Consider the following 22,539-nt stretch of genomic DNA (forward strand, 5'->3'; position numbering starts at 1 on the left):
AAATATTTGCAAATGAAGCAAGTGACAAAGGATTAACCTCCAAAATTTACAAGCAGCTCATGAAACTCAATACCAAAAAAACAAACAACCCAATCCAAAAATGGGCAGAAGACCTAAATAGACATTTCTTCAAAGACATACAGATTGCCAACAAACACATGAAAGAATGCTCAACGTCACTAATCATTAGAGAAATACAAATCAAAACTACAATGATGTATCACCTCACACCAGTCAGAATGGTCATCATCAAAAAATCTACAAACAATAAATGCTGGAGAGGGTGTGGAGAAAAGGGAACCCTCTTGCACTGTTGGTGGGAATGTAAATTGATACAGCCACTATGGAGAACAGTATGGAGGTTCCTTAAAAAACTAAAAACAGAACTATCATACGACCCAGCAATCCCACTACTGGGCATATACCCTGAGAAAACCATAATTCAAGAAGAGTCATGTACCACATTGTTCACTGCAGCTCTATTTACCATAGCCAGGACATGGAAGCAACCTAAGTGTCCATCGACAGATGAATGGATAAAGAAGATGTGGCACATATATACAATGGAATATTAGTCACAAAAAGAAATGAAATTGAGTTATTTGTAGTGAGGTGGATGGACCTAGGGTCTGTCATACAGAGTGAAGTAAGTCAGAAGGAGAAAAATACTGTATGCTAACACATATATATGGAATCTTAAAAAAAAAAAAGTTCTGAAGAACCTAGGGGCAGGACAGGAATAAAACGCTAACGTAGACAATGGACTTGAGGACACGGGGGAGGGGGAAGGGTAAGCTGGGACAAAGTGAGAGAGTGGCATGGACATATATACACTACCAAATGTAAAACAGATAGCTAGTGGGAAGCAGCCGCATAGCACAGGGAGATCAGCTCGGTGCTTTGTGACCACCTAGAGGGGTGGGATAGGGAGCTTAGGAGGGAGACGCAAGAGGGAGGAGATATGGGGATATATGTAGATGTATAGCTGATTCACTTTGTTATAAAGCAAAACTAACACACCATTGCAAAGCAATTATACTCCAATAAAGATGTTAAAAAAAAAAAAATCTGGGATCTCAACCAAGGTTCTCTCCTGAACCCCCATCTGCTGTCATCCATTCCTGCCAACCACTTCTTTCAAAAGACTTGCAATTTCTCTTCCTTTGTGTTTCTACTCTACTGTGTCAACTCATATGCAGATGTTCCCACTAGCATCCTAATAGGTCTGCCCATCTCCAGTCTTTCCCCCAACCCCAGTTCTCCCTGCCTAATACCTTTACAGTCTTCTCAGAGCACAGTATCTTCCTGAGCTCTCCCCTTGGTTTGCAAACTGTTCCCCAGGGAACCCCCAGGGGGTGCCTATAGTGCTGCCAGTGGTGGGCGTGGGGGACGGGTGTCTAGGTGAGGTCCTGCACCAATGTCAACAAAGCATCTCTCATACTATGTATAAAATAGGTAACTAATGAGAACCTACTGTATAGCACAGGGAACTCTACTCAGTGCTCTGTGGTGACCTAAATGGGAAGGAAATCCAGAAAAGAGGGGATATATGTATACGTATAGCTGATTCACTTTGCTGTACAGTAGAAACTAACACAACACTGTAAAGCAACTGTACTCCAATAAAAATTAATTTAAAAAAAAGCATCTCATTTTTCATGTGTCTGACGTGTTGAGTTTCCACATAATTTTTCATTTGAAGAGCTTGATGGTTATAAAAGTGGGTGAAAACCAGTAGCTTATAGGGCAGAGTTAAGTCCAATAGGTTCTCTGCCCCAAGAGGCCTTTCTATTCCTTCTCAAACGTTCCCCCTGATCCCCAACATACCACCTGAGGCAGGTCTCCAGAACACACTCGTACCCCATATATTTCTATGACCCATTCAAGCCAACTTGAAACAGGAGGGAAGGGGGCAGGGCACAACCTTTAAAAGAATGACACAGCCATTGAGGACACAACATCAACTGGTTAGAACCAACTAGGTCCAATATGGTAGAAGATTCGACTTCCAGTGGACCTTGAGCCTCATTATATGCTCATTGGAATACATCAGCATATGCTAACTGACACACCCACCAGTGCCATGACAGTTCTGAGGCTAACCATAAAAGGTCAAAAAGTGGGCTGTGGTACAATTCCTGGAAATCTCCACCCCTTCTCCACAATATGCATAGTTGGAACAATCCTCCCACTCATTAGCCTATGAAATTACCCAGCCCGTAAAAACGAACCGCCCCATATTTCGGGGCCTCTCGCCTTCTGAGAAGGCCCACACTCTGTCTACGGAATGTGTTTCTCTCTAAATAAGTCCACTTCTTACCTATCACTTTATTTCTCACTGAATTCCTTCTGTGAGGGGACATAAAAGAACCTGAGCTTCATTAAGTCCGGAGACCAGGTGTGTGATCTCAATTAAAAGACACTGGGTTCAAGTGCCAATCTGGATTGTGTGGTTTCAGATTCTGTTCCCCTCTGCTGAAATGCCCTGCTCCCATGTTCTCTTTGCCTATTCAACTCCCATCCATCCTTTATGGTTCAACTCAAATCCCAGATCTTTTTCTGGTCACTCCTACACTGGAACCTCTCCCCACTCTGAATTTGGTAATTCCTGTATAGTACAGTCTATTTGGTAATTCCTGTATAGTACAATTTGGCAGCTGATCGTACTATGTGATGTTTCCTGATCTGATGTCTTACACCTTTAATTCACTTTCCATAGGTGTGTGTCTTACCTTTCCAAAGGGCAGAAACCCCATGTAGGCAGAGACTAAAGGTGACTCCCCTCCCAGAATTTAGCCAAGTTCACTGTACACAAAAATTGTTGCCATTATTCTACTAAGTGATGGTGTAAAGTAGCAGAAGTGCTACCTGCATATCATAAACAGAATTATTTCACACAGTAGGATTTCTAAAAAATTCTCTTAGTAGACATAATTCTCTTACAAAGGAACTAGCCTATATAGTAAGTAACATTCCTTCTTCCACTATCATCTCAGATAAAAACTTAAAAATCTTTAAAAATGGAAACAAAATTACAAATCTCATCTTTGATGGTAAGTAATACGTGGGGTAATTTGGATTACTCTTTTCTGTGATTTTTTGATTACGTAGGAATATATAAATAACTAGATAAGTACACGTACATTTTTGATAACATGGAATGCATGTTTGAGTATACCGAAGACATTCTGCCTGAAGCCTGGGCTACAATTTCAGATGCATACAGCTCATGATACATCTTATGAACAGATGCAAAGGTGTTTATCATTATCTTTGTGCTACACAGTTTCTAATTTTACATATGAAAACCAAGGCATCATTCAGCATAAAGTACATTATTTGCATGATATATTTGCATTTGTAAAACACCCACATTTACTTTTACTGCTTAATGGGCCTGGTTAAAATGGGCCACTCTATATAAATGGAGCACACTGGTTCCCAACTCAATGGTGCTGATAAGAAAACGACTCCTTTTAGATGCAAATGAACCTACTAATCACAATTAAAATGGTGGAGTTGAGGAAAGCTGAGCAGCTGTTCCAAGAGCTACAAGTCTAGGGCCAGTTTGGTTCCAGCTTAATCTCAGGAGCAGCCTGGGACTCCCCAGCGGACAACTGCCCAGGGGCCAATGGGATAAACTTAGCTTTTTCAAAGGTGGTTGGAAGAGGTTAGAGGTAGCTCCCGAATCTGGGCTGACTGTGCTACTGTGGTCATCCGTCCAGTTCAAAGGACATAAGTGGTGCAGAAGGGAGGAGGATTGCGTTTGTAAGACTCACAGAGGAAAGGCAAGACACAAAAAATTAAGTAACTGAGGCATCCCTTTGAAACGGTGTAGTCGCTATGGAAAACAGTGTGGTGGTTCCTCAAACAATTACACATAGAATTACCACAGGATCCAGTCCACTTCTGGGACTATACTCAAAAGAACTGAAAGCAGGAACTCAAAGAGTTGCTTGTACCCCCATGTTCACAGCAGCCTTATTCACAACAGGTAAAGAGCGGAAGCGACCAGAGTGTCCATCGATGCATGAATGGATAAAGAGTACCTGGTAAATACATACAATGGAATATTATTCAGTCTTAAAAGAAGAAGGAAATTCCAACACATACTATAACACAGATGAACCTTGAGGACATTATGCTAAGTGAAATAAGCCTGTCACAAAAAGACAAGTACTCCATGATTCTGCTTATATAAGGTACCTAGAGTAGTCAAATTCATGAAAGGCAGAAAGTAGAATGGTGGTTGCCAGGGTCTGCGGGGAGGAGGGAATGGGGCGTTGTTGTTCAATGGTTACAGAGTTTCAGTTTTGCAAGATGAAGTTAGTTCTGAAGATGGATGGTGGGGACGATTGCACCACAATGTGAATGTACTCAATGCCACTGAACTGTACACTTAAAAATAGTTAAGATGATAAATTAATATTATGTGGATTTTACTATAACTAATGAGAACCTACTATATATAGCACAGGGAACTCTATTCAATGCTCTGTGGTGACCTAAATGGGAAGGAAATCCAAAGAAGAGGGTATATATGTATACGTATAACTGATTCACTTTGCTGTACAGTAGAAACTAACACAACATTGTAAAGCAACTATACTCCAATAAAAATTTTAAAAAATAAAAACAAATAGTAGCTAACTAGCTAGCTAGATAAGTAAATAAATATGCAGCTATTCCCTAATGGCCAGCCAGACACTCACGTAGGGCAGGTGGAGCTTCTGCTCCAGCAATAAGAGCTGGGTTGCCCACCTTCCTTTCTCTGACTCATCCATTCATTGAATAACATGTCTTTACACCTGCTATGGGGACACAGCAATGAAGAAACTATACTGTCCTCCAAGAGGCAGGGTCATGGCTGGCTAAACAGATAAAATAAAGAATCCATGGTTGTTCAGAGAATGACACACAGCTCTGGATCCTACTGCCCTTGGGTCCCTCAATTACTAAGCCATGAATCTGGACACTAGCAACTTCTGGACAACAACCCTCTTTTTGGGCAGAAACCATGGACAATTCCTCTCTTCCATGAGGCCTACCCTGATTTGATCTTTATCTGTCCCTTGTTTGAAGCCTGGCAGCCCCGCCATCAACACACAGACTTCAACACCAACTGTCCTGCCAGTTCTCCAGCTGCCTCCCCGGGGAAACTACAGACCCCCCCAAAAGTGTCATCCATCTTGCTGGGTGCTCAGCACAGGGCATGGTACCTAGTACTTGCTCGATAAACACTGACTATTATCCCAGCCCAGAGAGCAGCCCCTCAATACACCCTTAGGTGCATTCCTGGAGGGTTGAAACCTGGAGGCTTTGTCATGGAATTTCTCTATCTCAGGGTCACTGCCCATGAATACAGACACCAAGACCCTTCAAGGAGCAGCTTGGATGAGGGTGCAGGTCTGGGATGCAGTGACCTAGGGTGGCACAGGGACAGTGTGGCCCTCTGGCCATGCTGGGCTGCAGGGGCATTGAGACTGAGGAACCCCAGCCCTTCTCTCCTTCCCTTGACAGCGGTTTTGTGGCGATCTTGAACAATTGTGCAAAGAGGCTCCAGCTTAACAGGTGAAACCAGTTGGGGACCTGAAACAGTATCATGTAGCTGGAGACAAGTGACCTTTCCCCAAAATCCTCTCCTTTAAGAGGATCACCTCTTGAGCGAAAATATCATTTTGTTTTGAACTCAATATCATTTTGCCTTGAAATCCTTGGGCCACCGCCTGTCACCAAGAAGCAGGAAGGGTCGGCCACACTCCTATCTTCTGTCCCAGGCCTGAAGGGTTGTTCTGAGGCTGTCACAACCATGCACTGCACAATACAGATAATGTTAATAACGTTACCCATCGCCATTCCATTGCACTAATACAGCTTTCAGGGAAAAACCTCAGTAACAGAGACAAAAGTCACTATGACCTATTTATCTTTCAGGCTTGTGGAGATCAAGAGATATAAACGTTTAGTCGAAGTTTTGGACACAGTTTGATTCCCAGTACTCCCTACAATGCTGAAAACTGGTCCCAGACAAGAAAATGACCTATTTGTGGCAAAGCTGTGGTTTACTTTGACAATTCATTTTCTCCCTTTGAGGGCCAGTCCCACCCCCGGGCTCCACCGAGAAGATGAGAGACATAAATGCTGATTTTGGAAAGCTGATGCTGTAGAGCTGGACATCTCCATCTACACGTTCTATCAAGGGTACCAAATCCAGGCATTCAAATGCTGAAGTTGTACATAACAGAAGTTGTTTTCTTTCTTTCTTTTAATATTTCTCCTATGGTTTATTGGATCTAGTTATGGTTGGCTTTGAAGTGACAAAAAGCAATTTTCCATTTCCAGAAGGTAATCTCTTACATCTACCAAGGCAACAGATACTGTGATTGGCATCAGCGTCTAAACTATGCCTTTGTCCTAATACTTCCAACTGAGCATAAAGAACTGGCTCTACCTTCAAAGATGCGCCCTCCACTCCTTCCTCTCCCCGTGATCCCTCGCCACCTCCCTCACCACCTGTACCAAGCCGTGACTTGCCTGTGACTCTCTTATTCTCAAATCGTCCCATGTGGACCCGGAGCCCCAATCAGGAAAACCAGAGAAGAAATGACTGGAAAACCCAAGAGGACTGGTCCTCTTCCCACACCATGTGGGCTAGAGCTTATATAACTGACTCTTCACCTAAAACTTCACACCCATTGGATTCTTCTAGAAAACCTACAGAAACACCCACTCCTCTCCTTAAAAGACAATGAAGCAGTTAGGGAGTTTGGGATTGACATGTACACACCGCTGCTATATTTCAAATGGAACCAACAAGGACCTAGTGTACGTCACAGGGAACTCTGCTCAATATTATGTAACAATCTAAATGGGAAAAGAATTTGAAAAAGAACAGATACATGTATATGTATAACTGAATCACTTTGCTGTACACGTGAAACTAACACAACATTGTTAAACAACTATACTCCAATATAAAATAAAAATTAAAAAAAAAAGACAAAGGAGCAAATAATGTTGCTAAACTTCCTTAACAGTATTAAAGTCAGGAGAATATAGTTTCAGAACAGTAATGTTACTTCTTGGCCACAGTTACAGAGATGGGGGTGTGAGGATTGCGCTTTACACAGTTCCATGGTACATGGTGACTGGTGGGAACATTTCTTCCTGGGTAAAAACAGTCAGTGTAGCTGTGTGAGAGGTTTTTTGTTTTGCTTTGTTTTGTTCTGGACTTCCCTCTTCTCTGACTTACCACAACTGAAGCGAAGCCTGAAGCGTATTCAGGAAACCCTTAGCTTCCTGAAAACTTTGGGAGAACTCGACTCCCATGTGTAGACCTGGTGCCTGGTCATCATGCTCTCCTGGGAGTCTCCACTGATCACACACAGCACACGCTTCACGTCCAAGGCTCACAGCATCCTCATTGGTGCCACCTGGCCTGAGAGCTCCTGAAGGACACGAGCCATGCCCCTGACTTGCTCGCAGAGCCCAGCACTGAATCTGGCCGGAAGAGGTCTTCCCACAGTGTCACCTCTGCACCTTCCACTGCCCTCCTTTCAAGGCAAAGCCCCGCGGAGTCACGTGCCACCCAGTTTCAGGACCACTGTCCCAGGCTTAGCCTTTCTTGGGACAACGCTTTACGTTTAGGGCACCCTTATCGCACGTATGTTAAGTAATTGCCACCACTTCATCTCCGCAGATGTACGGACTTTCATTAGCGGTGACTCCATTGAATTTTTGTGAAATTCAGTCAATCGTGTGTTCAAAACCACTCCCTGGGCTCCCTGTGGGTTGTGTCACTCCCAATTTTCCTAGCTCTAAGCGACTGGCTCAGCCTGCTCCAGCTTCATCTCCTACCATCCCTTGTCTTGTTTTTGCTTGTTTGTGTTTATTTGTTTGTATTTTTTTTGGTTTTCGCTCTGGCAACACCAAGTTGCTCATGGGCTCCCGAACACACCAGAATGCCTCTCACCTCTGTCTTTGCTCACTCAGCTGCCACGCTTGAAACACCTCTCCCTCTATTGTCCTCTTTGCAAACTCTGATGCGTTCTCGAAAATTCTGCTCTTCCGATATCTCCTTCTTGTCTTCATCCATGCCCGGAGCACATCCGGCTCTCCCATGCTGTTCTCTCCACGTATCACCCTGTATTGTAATCTATTTGTTTATGCGGCTAGACCATGAACTCTGGGAGGATGACGGCAACTCTTCTATGAGTCTAAAGTTCTCAGTAGCTGGCACGGAGCAGATGTTCAGTAAATGTCTGCTGAAAAAAACTAGCCTGGGGGCTTCCCTGGTGGCGCAGTGGTTGAGAATCTGCCTGCTAATGCAGGGGACACGGGTTCGAGCCCTGGTCTAGGAGGATCCCACATGTTGCGGAGCAACTAGGCCCGTGAGCCACAACTACTGAGCCTGCGCGTCTGGAGCCTGTGCTCCGCAACAAGAGAGGCCGCAATAGTGAGAGGCCCACGCACCGCGATGAAGAGTGGCCCCCGCTTGCCACAACTAGAGAAAGCCCTCGCACAGAAACGAAGACCCAACACAGCAAAAATAAAAAAATTAATTAATGTCAAAAGAAAAAAAAAAACTAGCCTGATGAAGTCTACAGAGCTGGTATCAGGATCCTCATTTTGCAGCTAAGGACACAATTCAGAAAGGTGAGGTCACGAGGGCCCTGCAGCTAGTAAGTGACTCATGTTCTTTCCCCTGTACCATGACGTTGATATAACCCAACTCTCATTTCCTGTTATCTCTGGAGTTTTGTGACCTACAGGAAATAAAAGTTTACTGGATGCTTCTGAGCATCTATACATAGCCTTCTTTTCAGAATGGACACCTAGAAGGACAGTCCTATAATTCACCATTATCAGTGCATCTAGTTTAACTCAGAGCCCAGGCAGCCAAGCACTAAATTAACATTACTCTTCTCTGCAGAGGTGATGGGGCTCTGAACACGCACAAGACGCCTGCATAACTTTGAAGAAGAGATTTACACACCTCTTTGTCTCCCATAGAAATGGACTCAAGAGCTGCAGCAGTGCATAAATGATCCTTTCTTTCCACTGTTTATAGTTGAAAGCAGCCGTTTTCAGCTTCTTGCCGGTGATCACTCCACTAAAAATAGCTTTGATGCTGTCACATGCAAACTTAGGCAGAACCTGAAAGCATTCCCCTTTTAGTTCTGAGCAGGTTCAACTTTAAGAGAGGCAGCTGTTAACATACTCCAGCGTGTTTACATGATGCTGAAGTAGTTTGGCTCGTAGTGAAAAAAAGAAAAACACTAAAAAGGGACAGAAATGGGTTTGCAGCCTCTGGTGACAACACTTCTTTCTGCTGAACTGGAGCCCCAGGAGAACAGTGGGGTTGGCAGGGAAAACGCCCAGCTTCAAGGGGAAACTGACTGAAGCACAACTGTGGAGAAGACAGGAGAGAGACTGCTTCCTACGATGTGAGATTCCCGACTATGCTTGAGGTACGGGTGGGGAAGTGGCCAAGAAAATGGTACTTTTAGAGAAGAGAACTTATAAAGGAGGGGTACTTTTCTATCTTGTAGAGAACATCAAAGAGCTGTTTTTAGAAATCAAGGAAACATATTCAACATCTTGGCCATGCCTTGGATGCCTCATATTGGTTCACTGGGCAACCGGACCCAAACTGAAGGCAAAGCAGAGCATGGGCTTGGGAACTAGAGGAAACCTGAACTTTCATCCCAGCTCCTCCCCTTCTGGCCCAAATGACCTGCTGTGTCTTCCCTATCTTCCACCCAGGGTACGAGGATTAAGTGAGAAAACGTACGCCAAAGAGCCTGGTGAGGTGGGCGACCCCTAACAGACAATCAACAGTGTCCTTTAGAAACATGTGACCAGAAGAAAGAGTGCCTGGGGTCAAGTCTGGAATACAGCAGTTTCATTAAAAAAAAAAAAAAGCATCCATCAAATAAATTGTGTTTTTTTCTTCCTTCTTAATTCTAATGTCCAAAGGATGACTCACACCATATTTGCTTATGAAGTGAGAATTCATTTTCCAAGGTTTTTGTCCTAGAAAATTTGCACGGAGGCTGGCTGAGCTTCAGGGGGACAAGGGCTCTGGCTGCCACAGGACTTATCACAGGTGCTGGGTGCTCGCTTGCGGGCCACTAGGAGATGGAGACCAAGGTCAAGGATGGCGAAGTGGTGGCACCTGCCCATGAGCCAGGGTCCTCACTTGGGACGCTTATGCTGGAACTCCACATACATTTCACAACCCATAACTTAACAAAAACCTCAGATTATTTTATGGAGACCTGGAGAAAACAACGCCTCTATTACATCACCGTCCCATTCTATGAGCTTCGGTGCTGTGAGCAGACGTCTGACTCAAGCACAAGAATGAACAGGCTCCCTAAACACACCATAAATTTTAGCTGCACCTCAAGGTTATATTAGTGGAGGAATTTATCAGCTAAGTTGCATGTATTTGAACAACAGAACAGACTTTATAAACTGCTGTATCTTTAACACTCATTTCTGGGTTAACAAGACAAAAGAATTTACAGTTACTGCCAACGGCTTGCTGGCAGCTAATACCCCCGATTAGCCGTTGCCTAGCAACAGTCAAGCATGCTTCCTCCCAAATCAGGAAGAACCACTGCTAAATCTAGACTAATTACAAAATGGGACAAATATTTAAAAGCTTTATATTTATTAAGGATTTGGGGAGGGCATCCTAATAAGAATGATTTCTATTAAACAAATTTAACTAAATACAACACAAATCTGTCTTTGTTTCGTTGTCCCACGTTATGCAGATCATTTTAGGAAAACTGGATGTTTTTGCATCTTTCCTAGTTTCTCCAAAGATTGTACTAAACAAAACCATGTGCTTTTTATTTATTTATTTTTTATACAGAAGGTTCTTATTAGTTATCTATTTTACACATTAGTGTATATATGTCAATCCCAATCTCCCAATTCATCCCAGCACCACCACCCACCCCCTTTCCCCCCTTGGTGTCCATACATTTGTTCTCTACATCTGTGTCTCACCATGTGCTTATATTTTGTAGAAGCACGTCTTTTGCTTACTGGTCTAAGAATAAGGATGAAATGAAGCGCCAGAGACACCTAAGCCTTTTAAAATATACGTATCTGCAAAGAAATTAGGAGGCTACCATCACAATTCTCACAACTCTTACAGAGATATCTGGATGGAAAGCGCAGCAGCTTTCTACCTTCATTTCCTACGTTTGCCTGCATTCTCGAGTCCCTCTATTTCAAGAGCCACTCAGAGTTCTCTGCGTGGAGAATGAGCCCAGAGTTGTTTCAGAGTCCACCATGCTGGCCTCCCTGCCGTAAAGGCTATTTTGCTGACAAAGTTCTGAGCAATCAGAGTTCTAAAGTCAAGAGACCTGGCTTCATCCCCTAGAGTGGAGACAGGAGGATCAGGACAGCCCAAAACACATGCACACGCACGCACACGCATGCACGTACACACACGCACGCACACGCACACGTGTGAGCACCAGCGTTTGGCCCCCTTTCACATGCAAATGTAAAAGGATTTCATATGTAGGAATATTCTCCCCAAAAGACAAGACACCAACCTCAAAGGCAGTATAGGAACTGAACAGGGGTCTGCAAACTATGGGCCAAACCACACTGCCCCAGAGGTAAGAATGGCGTTTACATTTTTAAGTGGTTGAAATAAAAAATGAACTATGAAATCCAAATTGCAGGTCCTTCACTTATGTGTATGTCTGCTTCGTGTTAACATTTAGTATTTGGCCTTTTACAATGAAAGTCTGCAGATCTCTGAAGTGGAATAAAGACCAGGGACATTTTAGTTCTTGAAAAAGAAATTGATTTTGGATTAACTTTAAACGTGACCAAAACAAAGCAAATGAGCCATTTCCCACCAAATGGCCTTGAGTCCGGGCTGCTTCGTGAAGGCACTACCAAAATTTCCAGAAAACAGTTCCTGTGGAATGCTAATTTAATTAGAATTAAATTTAATCATCGTTACTTGGAATCTTTTTGATTTCAGCTAACCAACCCTCCCTCCCCTACCACACACACAAATTCTCTTCAAAATGTTTTTCTTAGATTGTTTCTCCTGTATCTTGTTATTAGTGGAACAATCTGAGTAACTCATCAGATGGTCTATGTAAATCTACACCATTTTCTAAACGGAAATAATTTTATTATTAAAAACAAACATGAGTACTGTTTTTGGGTCTGAGGAGAATATGGAATTAATTATATTTTGTGTGTAAATAAGCCTGCCCACCAGACAGTGCTGCACCGTCCATGAACTTTGTTAGAAAGTGCTGATCCAGATTAAAACATGGATATGCTGCTTCACTCAAGTCTGAAACAGCCCAAGGACTCTTCGCTTTTGCTACCCTCCCTTGGGTTCTCCATTTACCAAGCCACAGTATTTCCTTGAAGCTCACTGGCAGCCTGCACTTCTGTTTATACTTTAGAGACACATGTTTTGCATCATATTACAGCCCACGGTTTTTGTACAACCGTGGTTTTCACCATCGAACCATCCTTCCAAATTCCACTATCATCCAAAGCTTAGAAAAAGTGCCATTCTTCCAAGCCTTCCAGAATCACTTACAATAAACCCTAAAGCAATCTTCCATTAATCAAAACGCAAGTATGTGCCAGATAGAAGCAACTTTTGGACACTCCGCACATGACATAAGAAAGAGGAAAGACCTTCAAGTCTGGTCACTATTTAAGATAATGACAATTTTGGAAGAAGAGCACAAGAATAATTATCAAAATAAAAATTGTATTTATGCCCCTGACCCAGAATTAGCTCTTCTAAAATGAACTTGAATCTTCTGGAATTACCTCAGGTTGCGCTACACTGTTCCCTGCAGATGGACACAGTTGTAGGGTCACGAAGGTCCCCAGTTTTCTCTGAAATTAATCCTAGTATTTTCAGGCTGAAGTGGGTAAAATGTGTGATTGGGGACACCTGGTGAACTTGGTGGTCTGCTTGTGCTTCTGGTCCACACTCTCCTCAGGAAGATGCCCTCCTCAGCACACGGAGCCAGGGTGGTCATGCTTTACATCAATGGCCATGGCTGACGGGGCCGGGGTAGAACCTGACCCAGGTTCTGGGTCTAAGGGACATCAGTTTTAGGTGACCCTTAATCTACTTGGCCTAGCTCAAAACGAGGAGCTGAGCCATTCAGAGTCCTCAGGCCTGGAATTATAAGAATAGAAGCAGAAGTACACACACATATAAATTAAGCTTGTTAATGTGATGGATGATATCGATTTTTGAATGTTGAACCACTGTTGCATACCTAGAATAAATCCCACTTGGCCATGGTTTATAGTTCTTTTTATACATAGTTGGATTTTATTTGCTAATATTTTGTTAAGGATTTTTGCATCTATGTTCATGAGTGATACTTGTCTGTAATTTCCTTTTCTTGTAATATCTTCATCCATTTTTGGTATTAAGGTAATGCTGGCCTCAGAACCAGTTATGAAGTATTTCCTCTGCTTCTATCTTCTGAAAAAGACTGGCAAGAATTAATATAGTTTCTTTCTTAAATGTTTGATAGACTTCATCAGTGAACCCATCTGGGCCTGGGGTTTTCTGTTTGAGAAGGTTATTAGTTATTGATTCAACTTCTTTAATAGACTGAGGCCTATTCAGATTGTCTGTTTCAGATTGTCTATTTCTTCCTGTGTGAGTTTTGGCAGATTGTATCTTTCAGGGAATTGGTCCATTTAATCTGGGTTATAAAATTTGTGGGCAAAAAGTTGTTCATAATACTCCTTTATGATCCTTTTTAATTTCCATGGGATCTGTAGTGATGTTCCTTCTTTCATTTCTAATATTACTAATTTGCATCCTCTCTTTGTTCTTCTTAGTTAGCCTGGCTAGAGGCTTCTCAATTTTATTGATCTATTCAAAGAAACAGCTTTTGGTTTTAGTGATTTTTCTCTACCGATTTTCTGTTTTCAACTTCATTGATTTCTATGCTCATCTTTTTTCTTCTGCTTACTTTGGATTTAATCTTCTCTTCTTTTTCTAGTTTCCTAAGGTGGAAACTTAAGATTTTAGATCTTTCTTCTTTTCTAGTATATCCTTTTGATGTTGTAAATTTCCATCTAAGCACTGCATCCCACAAATTTTGATAAGTTGTGCTTTCGTTTTCACTTAGTTCAAAATATTTTACAATTTCTCTGTTCTGTTTTAAAATTTCTCTTAAGAGTTCTTCTTTGACTCGCGTTAGCCATCAGTGTGTTGTTTAATCTCCCCACAGTTTGGCATTTTCCAATTAACTATCTTGGTGAACATTCCATGTGAGTTTGAGAAGAACGTGTAACCTGGTATGGTTGGATGAATTAGTCTATGGATGTCCATTGTATCCAGTTGGTTGATGGTGCTGCTGAGTTCAACTATGTCCTCACTGATTTTCTGCCTTCTGCATCGGTCCATTTCTGAGAAAGAGGTGTTGAAGTCTCCAGCTGTAACAGTGGATTTATCTATTTCTCTTTGCAATTCTATTAGTTTTTGCCTTACATAGTTTGACACTCTGTTGCTAGGCACAAACACGTTAAAAGTACGTCTTCTTGTAGAACTGACCCATTTATCATTATGTAATGCCCTTCTTTATCCCTGATCATTTCCTTTGCTTTGAAGTCTGCTTTGTCTGAAATTAATATAGTTACTCCTGCTTTCTTTCCGTACATTTTCCTCCATCTATTTACCTTTAATCTATGTGTGTCTTTATATCTAAAGTGGGTTTCTTGTAGACAACACGTCGTTGGGTCTTGTTTCTTAATTCACTCTGCCATTATCTGCCTTTTCACTGGTGCATTCACACTACTCACATTCGAAGTGATTACTGATACAGTTGGATTAATATCTAGCCTATTGGTTCGTGTTTTCTATTCACTGCCCTTGTTCTTATTTTTGTCTTCCACTTTTTTCCTGCTTTTTGAGGTTTTAATGGAATGCTTTATATAATACCATTTTCTCTCTTCTTTTAGCGTATCAGTTACACTTCTTTTTTTTTTTACTTTTTAAGTGGTTGTCCTTTGCTCCTTATATTTAAGAGCCCAAACTAAAAGACCAGGTTTGAGGCCCTCCCTCCAATTTCACCCCTTATAAGCCCTTGCGCCTCACTAGGCCTTCTCCTCTGATAAGTGTAAGGGTTGGACTTGCATTCTCTACAGCCACTGTGGACTCACATTCTGGAAGCCCACTCCTGTGTTTTCAAAGGGCACCTAGCACCACCACCTCACGTTACAGTCTAGAAAACTGATTGGGAGAGGTTTTGCATAGCCCTGCACTGATAAGGAGCAGAGGGAGACCAGGTCACTGCTGTTTCCATTACATAGGCTGCCTCTGTTATGAGACTTAAAAATTTATTTTAAAAGGGTAGGGGGAATTCCATTAAAAAGCTCATGCTTTAAGCAAAGGAAAAGGAATTAAATAACACCTTCATTAACTGGGCACAGCTAACCATTTCAGTAACAGCAAAACCCAAGCAAGAGTGGGGAGAGATGCACTTTGGCCGAGGGTCAGGGTGGGCTCACGGGCAATGTGCCTCCTGGGTGTGCCATCTATCCCCCTACAGCCAGCAGATGCTGGGTCCTTGGAGAGTGAGTCCCACAGTGGTTGCTGAGGAACCATTTTCTGGCTTAATACTGAAATGGCAGGCTGGAAGCTCACCTCACTCATTAAAAAGACAGGAACCCCACCAAGGTCTGCCAAGAGTCACCGATGGCCCTGGCGTCCCCAGGCTCTGCAGATGGTCCACAGTCACAGAATTTACCTGAAAAGGGGATTCTCTTGTCTTCAAGTCACCAGACCCAGGGCAAGCCCTGTTCTCTAAACATAGCTCCCATTCCGAGCCTGATGTCACGAACTTTTTTTTTTTTTTTTAACATCTTTATTGGGGTATAATTGCTTTACAATGGTGTGCTAGTTTCTGCTTTATAACAAAGTGAATCAGCTATACATATACATATATCCCCATATCTCCTCCCTCTTGCGTCTCCCTCCCACACTCCCTATCCCACCCCTCTAGGTGGTCACAAAGCACCGAGCTGATCTCCCTGTGCTATGCGGCTGCTTCCCACTAGCTATCTGTTTTACGTTTGGTAGTGTATATATGTCCATGCCACTCTCTCACTTTGTCCCAGCTTACCCTTCCCCCGCCCGTCACGAACTTTTCTCACAGGGAAAATAAAGCGCCATGAACGTGGACGTGGTAGACACTTGCTCACATTCCCGGCCAGCCAGAATTTATTCCCTCTTCTTCCAGTAATCACTCCCCAAATTGCCTTGGGTGCCAGTCCTCCCCTAGTGCAGGGTGAGCATAAGTCAGAAACATGTACACCATCCCCTGCTACAGTTACTGGTCGTTAGGCGGATGGCAGTCAGACCTACATTTTGGAGTAGGAGATCCTTTCTTTTTTCCACTGGTCTTGACCTTCAAGGATTCATGTCAGGTTGGGCAGCCATCTGCCTCCACCAGGTGAAAGCCTGACTGAGAATGGAACCGACACAGAGAAGAAAAGCCAAAGGGTGGAAAGTGAGGAACCATGACTGTGTGACCCACGGAACAACCTCAGCCTGAAGTGAGACCTACTCTTGGACTCTGTAGTCGCAGAAACCTAACAGATTTCCATTTGTTCTGAAGCCATTCCAAGTCAAATTTTCTCTCAATTGCAAATTTAGTACCAACTGATACACCGATAATTCAGATGGAGATGAAGCTCAAAGTTCCTTCTCCCACTTCCTTTAAGAAAAGGGTCTGCCATGCAAATGAAGTTTACAGACAGGGCTGAAGAGAGAAATGTGCTTTCACTAGAGAAAAGTCACTGCTGGCACTCGAGCACCACAGACACCATTATTAACTGCTAACAAGAGAGTTTCACCTATTCTTATTTGGGGCTGGATGGCCGTCCTAGACTTGACAACTCTTTAGTAAGCATCTAGCCAACAAGAGAAATCCTACAAGTTTCCATCTTTAAAAATGAGCTGTATGGTAATCCAAAGAGTATAGCCCTAGCATAAGACTAGACAGAGAACTCAGTGAGAGTCTAGAAAGAGAACGAAGCGTTGGGACGAAACAAGTATACTATAAACGCAGCATTTCCAATCCCAGGGACGGGGATCTGACAGTAGTCCAAAGGCGTCAAAAATGAGCATGAGGACTTAACGAAAAACTGGGCCTTGAGAAAAATACAGCTGGCCAAAAAACACGGGGAAGGGTGTCCACCTCAGCAATAAGGAAAGAAAGGAAAATCAAGGCAAAAAATCTCTACCAGTTGGATTAGCAGGTATTTGAAAGATTGACAAGACTAAGGGATGGCAGAATAGTCAAAGTGTTGGCAGGACTATAAATTGATACAACTTGGGGAAGGGGTGGGGAGAGAAACTTGGATATACATGCATTTCTAAAATGCCTATCTCCTGGGTCCAGCAATTCTGCTTCTAGGAGTTAATCAATACGCACCAGAGGCTATTGATAAAGAGCCCAGGCCCTCGTATAGAACAGACCCTTCCAAATCCCACCCACCCCTTACTGACTGTGGAACACTAGGCAAGTTACTTACCATCATTCAATTTTAGTTCTGCATTTGTAACACGGGGATAAGTGAGCACCTAGGCTGCTAAACGTGCATTTAGGTACTTAGCACAGTCCAGGCAGAAAGAAAGTGCCACGACTGTTACAAGCGCTGGTGGTGATGTCCCATCCACAGCCTCAGAACCAGGGGTTGCCCCCCACCTCCTCCAGCCACTATGAGGGCTACACAAATACCTCACACCCTGCACCTCCTCCAGAACTGCCCTTGGCTTAGGGCCATGAGAGGCCTTCAAGTTACAGGCTGACAGCACCCCCAGACCAAAGAGGGGCAACTCTGCCAGGGTGATTACACTCCAATCGGGCCGAGACTAAATTTGAGGACTTCTCTGCTCAGTTCCTTACTCATCCTGTTTCCCTCACTCCTTTTCCCGTGAGAACACCTTTTTAGTAAATCGCTTTTACCCAAATCCCCCTCTTGGGCTCTGCTTCTGCAGAATTCAGCCTAAGACCCAAATGTTATGATTTTTATTTCTAGGCAAGGGGGCAAAAGTATAAGTCTCACCCTGCTTACTGAGGCACGGTTAGAATATCAAGAAATGGAAAACAATTTAAATGTCCAACCACAAGTAGGTAAATCTATACAAGGCCACACACACTATGCACATAGTAAAAAAGAGTACTTCCTGTCAATATGAATTGACAAGAGAAGATGTACATGGCAGTGTGCAGTAAAAATGCACATTACAAAGTAGCACCGTATGATCCCTTTATAAATATAGTTTGGGTGGGTAAAGGGATATGTTAAAAGATGTTCAACACTCATGTTCATAGCAGCATTATTCACAATAGCCAAGAGGTGTCAGTAACTCAAGTGTCCATTTACAAAGGAATGGATTAACAAACTATATATACATATATTGATACGTATATATAATGGAATATCATACAAAAAGAAATCCTGACACATGCTACAACATGGATGAACCCCAAAGACAGTATTCTAAGTGAAGTAAGCCAGACACCCACAAAAAAGACACATATTGTGTGATTCTATTTATATGAGATACCTAAGTAGTCACATTCGCAGGCAGGAAGTAGAAGGTAGAATGGCGGTTGCCAAGGGCCGAGGAGAGGATGAAACAGGGAGCTGATGTTTAATGGGTATAGTGTCGGTTCTGCAAGACGAAAAAGTTCTGGAGACTCTGGTTGTACAACGTGTACATACTTGCTGCCACTGAACTTTACACTTAAAAAGAGTTAAGACAGGGCTTCCCTGGTGGCGCAGTGGTTGAGAGTCCGCCTGCCGATGCAGGGGACACGGGTTCTTGCCCCGGTCCGGGAAGATCCCACATGCCGCGGAGCGGCTGGGCCCGTGAGCCATGGCCGCTGAGCCTGCGCATCCGGAGCCTGTGCTCCGCAACGAGAGAGGCCACGACAGTGAGAGGCCCGCGTACCACAAAAAAAAAAAAAAAAAAAGTTAAGACAGTGAATTTTATGTTATGTGCATTTTACTACAATTAAAATTTTTTTCATAAATGTTAACAATCTGGAAATAAGGGTACTTTTATTGAGTTCTTTATACTCTTTCATTGTTTGACCATTCTACATGAGTATGTACTAAGTTCATAATCAGAAAATACAAAAAAGCTATTTTAATTCTGGAAAAAGATAAATACACTTTGAAAAGATGGTATACTTCTACTACCCTAGGCCGGTAATCCATATAAGTTAGGTTCCCAGTCTTTTAGTGTGTGTTTATTTTTAATAGTGTAGAAATTTCACTTTGGTCCCTTGTTTTGTCAGCTTCCTTTCATTTCTTATCTCACCACCACCAAAACAGCTTAAAAGCCATCAACAGTCATTGTTCTGGGGCTGTTTAAAATGTCCAGGTTAATTATGTAAAAATTACTGCAAAAAAAAAAAAAAGTAAAGATGCTTAAAAAAATTCCTCTTCCAGCTTTTCTTGATTTGTTTGTTCAATAAATATTTCTTAAGTGCTTAATAGACGCCTGGCAACACGCAAAGCCTTGGGGACACAGTGGTGCCCAGGATAAGCTCGGTTCCAGGCTCCCAGAGCTTAGAACGTAACTGGCGGAGGCAGACATGAGACAGACGGGTTGATAGGGCTCCACTTGTGTTTCCATGCTAGGCTATGCATTCACATGCATGCACGGGTGCACACACACACACACACACGCAGTCACCCAAGCAGCTTTCACCGTCAACGATACTGATGTTATTAGCCAACCTAGAACCTGCACAGTCCCCACCAAGGAGGGCTCTTGACTCCCACTGACCATTAACAGTCCAATTTGCTGAACCTGCGATATTGTCATAATATCAGACTGAAAGAATGGAAAATTCATCCTTGCTCAAATTTAATTCTTCCCTGCTTGCAGCAAAAGTCATCTCCCCAGTACTCATGCCCCAGACGCCTAGTCATCTTGAATTATTTCCCCAAATGCACTTAATAGAAGTTCTCTGATACCTGATCAGTCCCATCCCCTGTCACCTGGCTCGGCCAAACAAGTATCTTTGCTGCCCAGGGCCCAGCCTCACTCTAGGACCCGAAGACCATCCATCCTTCTGCTCTCTTCCCCTACTTACTCCAGATTCTACATCCAAACACCTACCTGATCTCAAAATCATCCCCTTGATTCCTGTCTCTTGGCAATATTTCTCTAATATTTGCTGAATACAATCTTTATTTGTTTTTAGATCCACACATATATGAACAATTGATTATTGACAAAATACAAAAAAAAATTAGTGCAGTAATTAATGATAGACTTCCACAAATGGTGCAGGAACAACTGAATACCCATATGCCAAAACGTAAAATTTTATCTATACTTTGCATCATGTGAATACAATCTTTAACATGAGCATAAACCTGAAAAGATACAGAACTTAAAATAAGACGATCAGAATGGGATGAAAGCAGATGTCATGGAGGCCATCAGCCCGCCCCTCCACGTGCCCAGTAGTTCAACTCTCCTGGCACTAAACCCAACTAACGAGTCTGGGTGTCCAGAGTCCCAGGCAGTGTCCCTCCTTCTCACAGCCCCAGACTTTCGTCCATTGCTCTGCTGTCATCACAGCGCTGTGAGGGCTACAGAGGACAGCTGCTGGCATTTCCTCAAGGATGCTCAAGAACGGAAGAAGGACGCGGCCCAGGCTCGGGGCAGGCTGAGAAGACTGTGGGGGATTTTAGATACTGTTTCATCAGAACTACCTGCATGGGCTGTATTTGCTGTTAGCTTGGAGTTCCTTTTCAAGCACTGACGTCAGATTCGTGCTGATCCAGCTACACTCTCCTGGTGGGCCCTTTGGGACTGGGAGTACCCATCAATCTGTGAGCCAGATGGCTCGAGCCTTTGTAGTATGGCTGGGCATAGAGAGAATGGTGCTAAGAGGGCCCACGTGGACCAGGGAGCAGAGCATCTAATCCACTGACTGCACCCATCCCAGGAGACTGTCCGGAGGAGAAAGGCAAAGAGAGCAGACAGTAATACTGCTGAGGCAAAAAAAGCAGACGATAATACTGCTGCTTTCATTTCTGGCAAGACCCCAGCTAAACACCTTGATGCAAACTGCTGCAGCTAGAGCCGACAACCACCATACTTTCCTGTATCCACACCCGCAGATGGGCCCTGCCAATGGTTCTGCCTTGGGCTCATGGCTTGCTGTGGCCAATGGGACATTAGGAAATAGGACACCAGCAGAGACTGGAAAAGTCCTTGCATATTGGAGCAACATGTTCTCTCTAGTGGCTCGGAACCCTTCTGCCACCACGTGAATAAGCTTGGAATAGCTTCCTCAACGATGTGAGAGCCCATGGAGAGAGGCCCCCTGCTGTCCCTGTCATCCTAGCTGAGGTCCAAATACACAAGAGAGCCTAGGCAACACCACCCAGAACAGAGATGATCCAGCCACACTGAGCCCAACCCAAACTGCCAACACACAGAATGATGAGCACAGAGATGACTATTCCTGTAAGTCACTTAGTTTGGGGTGTTTGTTATGCAGCAGAAACTAAATGATACAAAGATCTCTACAACAGAACCTGTACAGCAAACCACAATCCCAAGATTGTGATGGAGCTTCAAGATGTAGCTTTACATGGTGACTCTAGTGGATGCCTAATACAAATAAGGGAAAGTAGCAACAGCAATCTTGGTAACACCTTCTGCAGCGTGGCCTCTGGCAGTCACTCAGGGAGCTCCTAGGACAGAACTGCTCCCACGTGGCACAGCTGCCTTACACCCAACAGCAACTTACACCAACCCTTTCTACCAACTCCATGATGCAGGATTTGATGATGGCCAGTCCAATCCTCAGACATGCGTTTGGAGGCCAGGGTCCTGGGAGATTGCCCTGGTACTGACATCTACTTTCCTCTCTCCCTGTGTCCCTTCTACCACAGAGAGCCGGGAGGAAATCTAGGCACCCTGGAGAGAATCGTTCCGAAATCACCAGACAGGGATCGTATCCTCAGAAGGGCGCACACCCCGTTAAGTAGCTCAAAATGTCACTCCAGAGAAAGAAGAGTTTCAGCAGGAGTTGGAGCCTAAGGGTCCCGCGGGAAGACTTTGTTTTTATGATTGTTTTTTGGAGGCACACCAAATCCTGACACTTCTCTGCCTCTCTCTGTGGGATCAGAAGTGGGGGTAAAGCATGAGTTTGGTAACTTCACTTAAACAACTTGGTGTGCCTCTTTCCCCACCTGAGCCCTTTCCACGATGTGCCACTTTCACCCATGTTCCCCTCATACTCTCAGTTTAATCCATCAGAGCATATTATATCCCCCAAGTAACCATAAGCTTCTTGAGAGCACAAACCCTGTTTTAACCAACACTCCCTTTCTCATTCATTCATTCATTTATTCAGCAACTGATAATTAAAGAGCCATAGCCAGACAATGTCAGGCAGCAGCTCCCAGCCCAGAGGAAGAAAGTCAAGACATAATTATAAAAACTAAGCATGAGAA

At 43.5% G+C, this 22,539-nt stretch overlaps 1 protein-coding gene and 1 long non-coding RNA gene across 8 annotated transcripts in view; one reads left to right on the forward strand and one right to left on the reverse strand.

Moving 5' to 3' along the window:
* FOXN3 (forkhead box N3) overlaps positions 1–22,539 on the reverse strand; it is a 403,885-nt gene that overhangs the window by 133,263 nt on the left and 248,083 nt on the right. The window lies entirely within an intron of this gene.
* LOC114904564 lies at positions 8,494–9,923 on the forward strand. The gene is made up of 2 exons (XR_003795986.1): positions 8,494–9,470; positions 9,766–9,923. It is a non-coding gene; the product is annotated as an uncharacterized LOC114904564 (long non-coding RNA).

The sequence above is a fragment of the Monodon monoceros genome, unplaced genomic scaffold (genome assembly GCF_005190385.1).
Source record: "Monodon monoceros isolate NGI ecotype Baffin Bay Population unplaced genomic scaffold, NGI_Narwhal_1 Super_Scaffold_21, whole genome shotgun sequence".
Taxonomy (NCBI): domain Eukaryota; kingdom Metazoa; phylum Chordata; class Mammalia; order Artiodactyla; family Monodontidae; genus Monodon; species Monodon monoceros.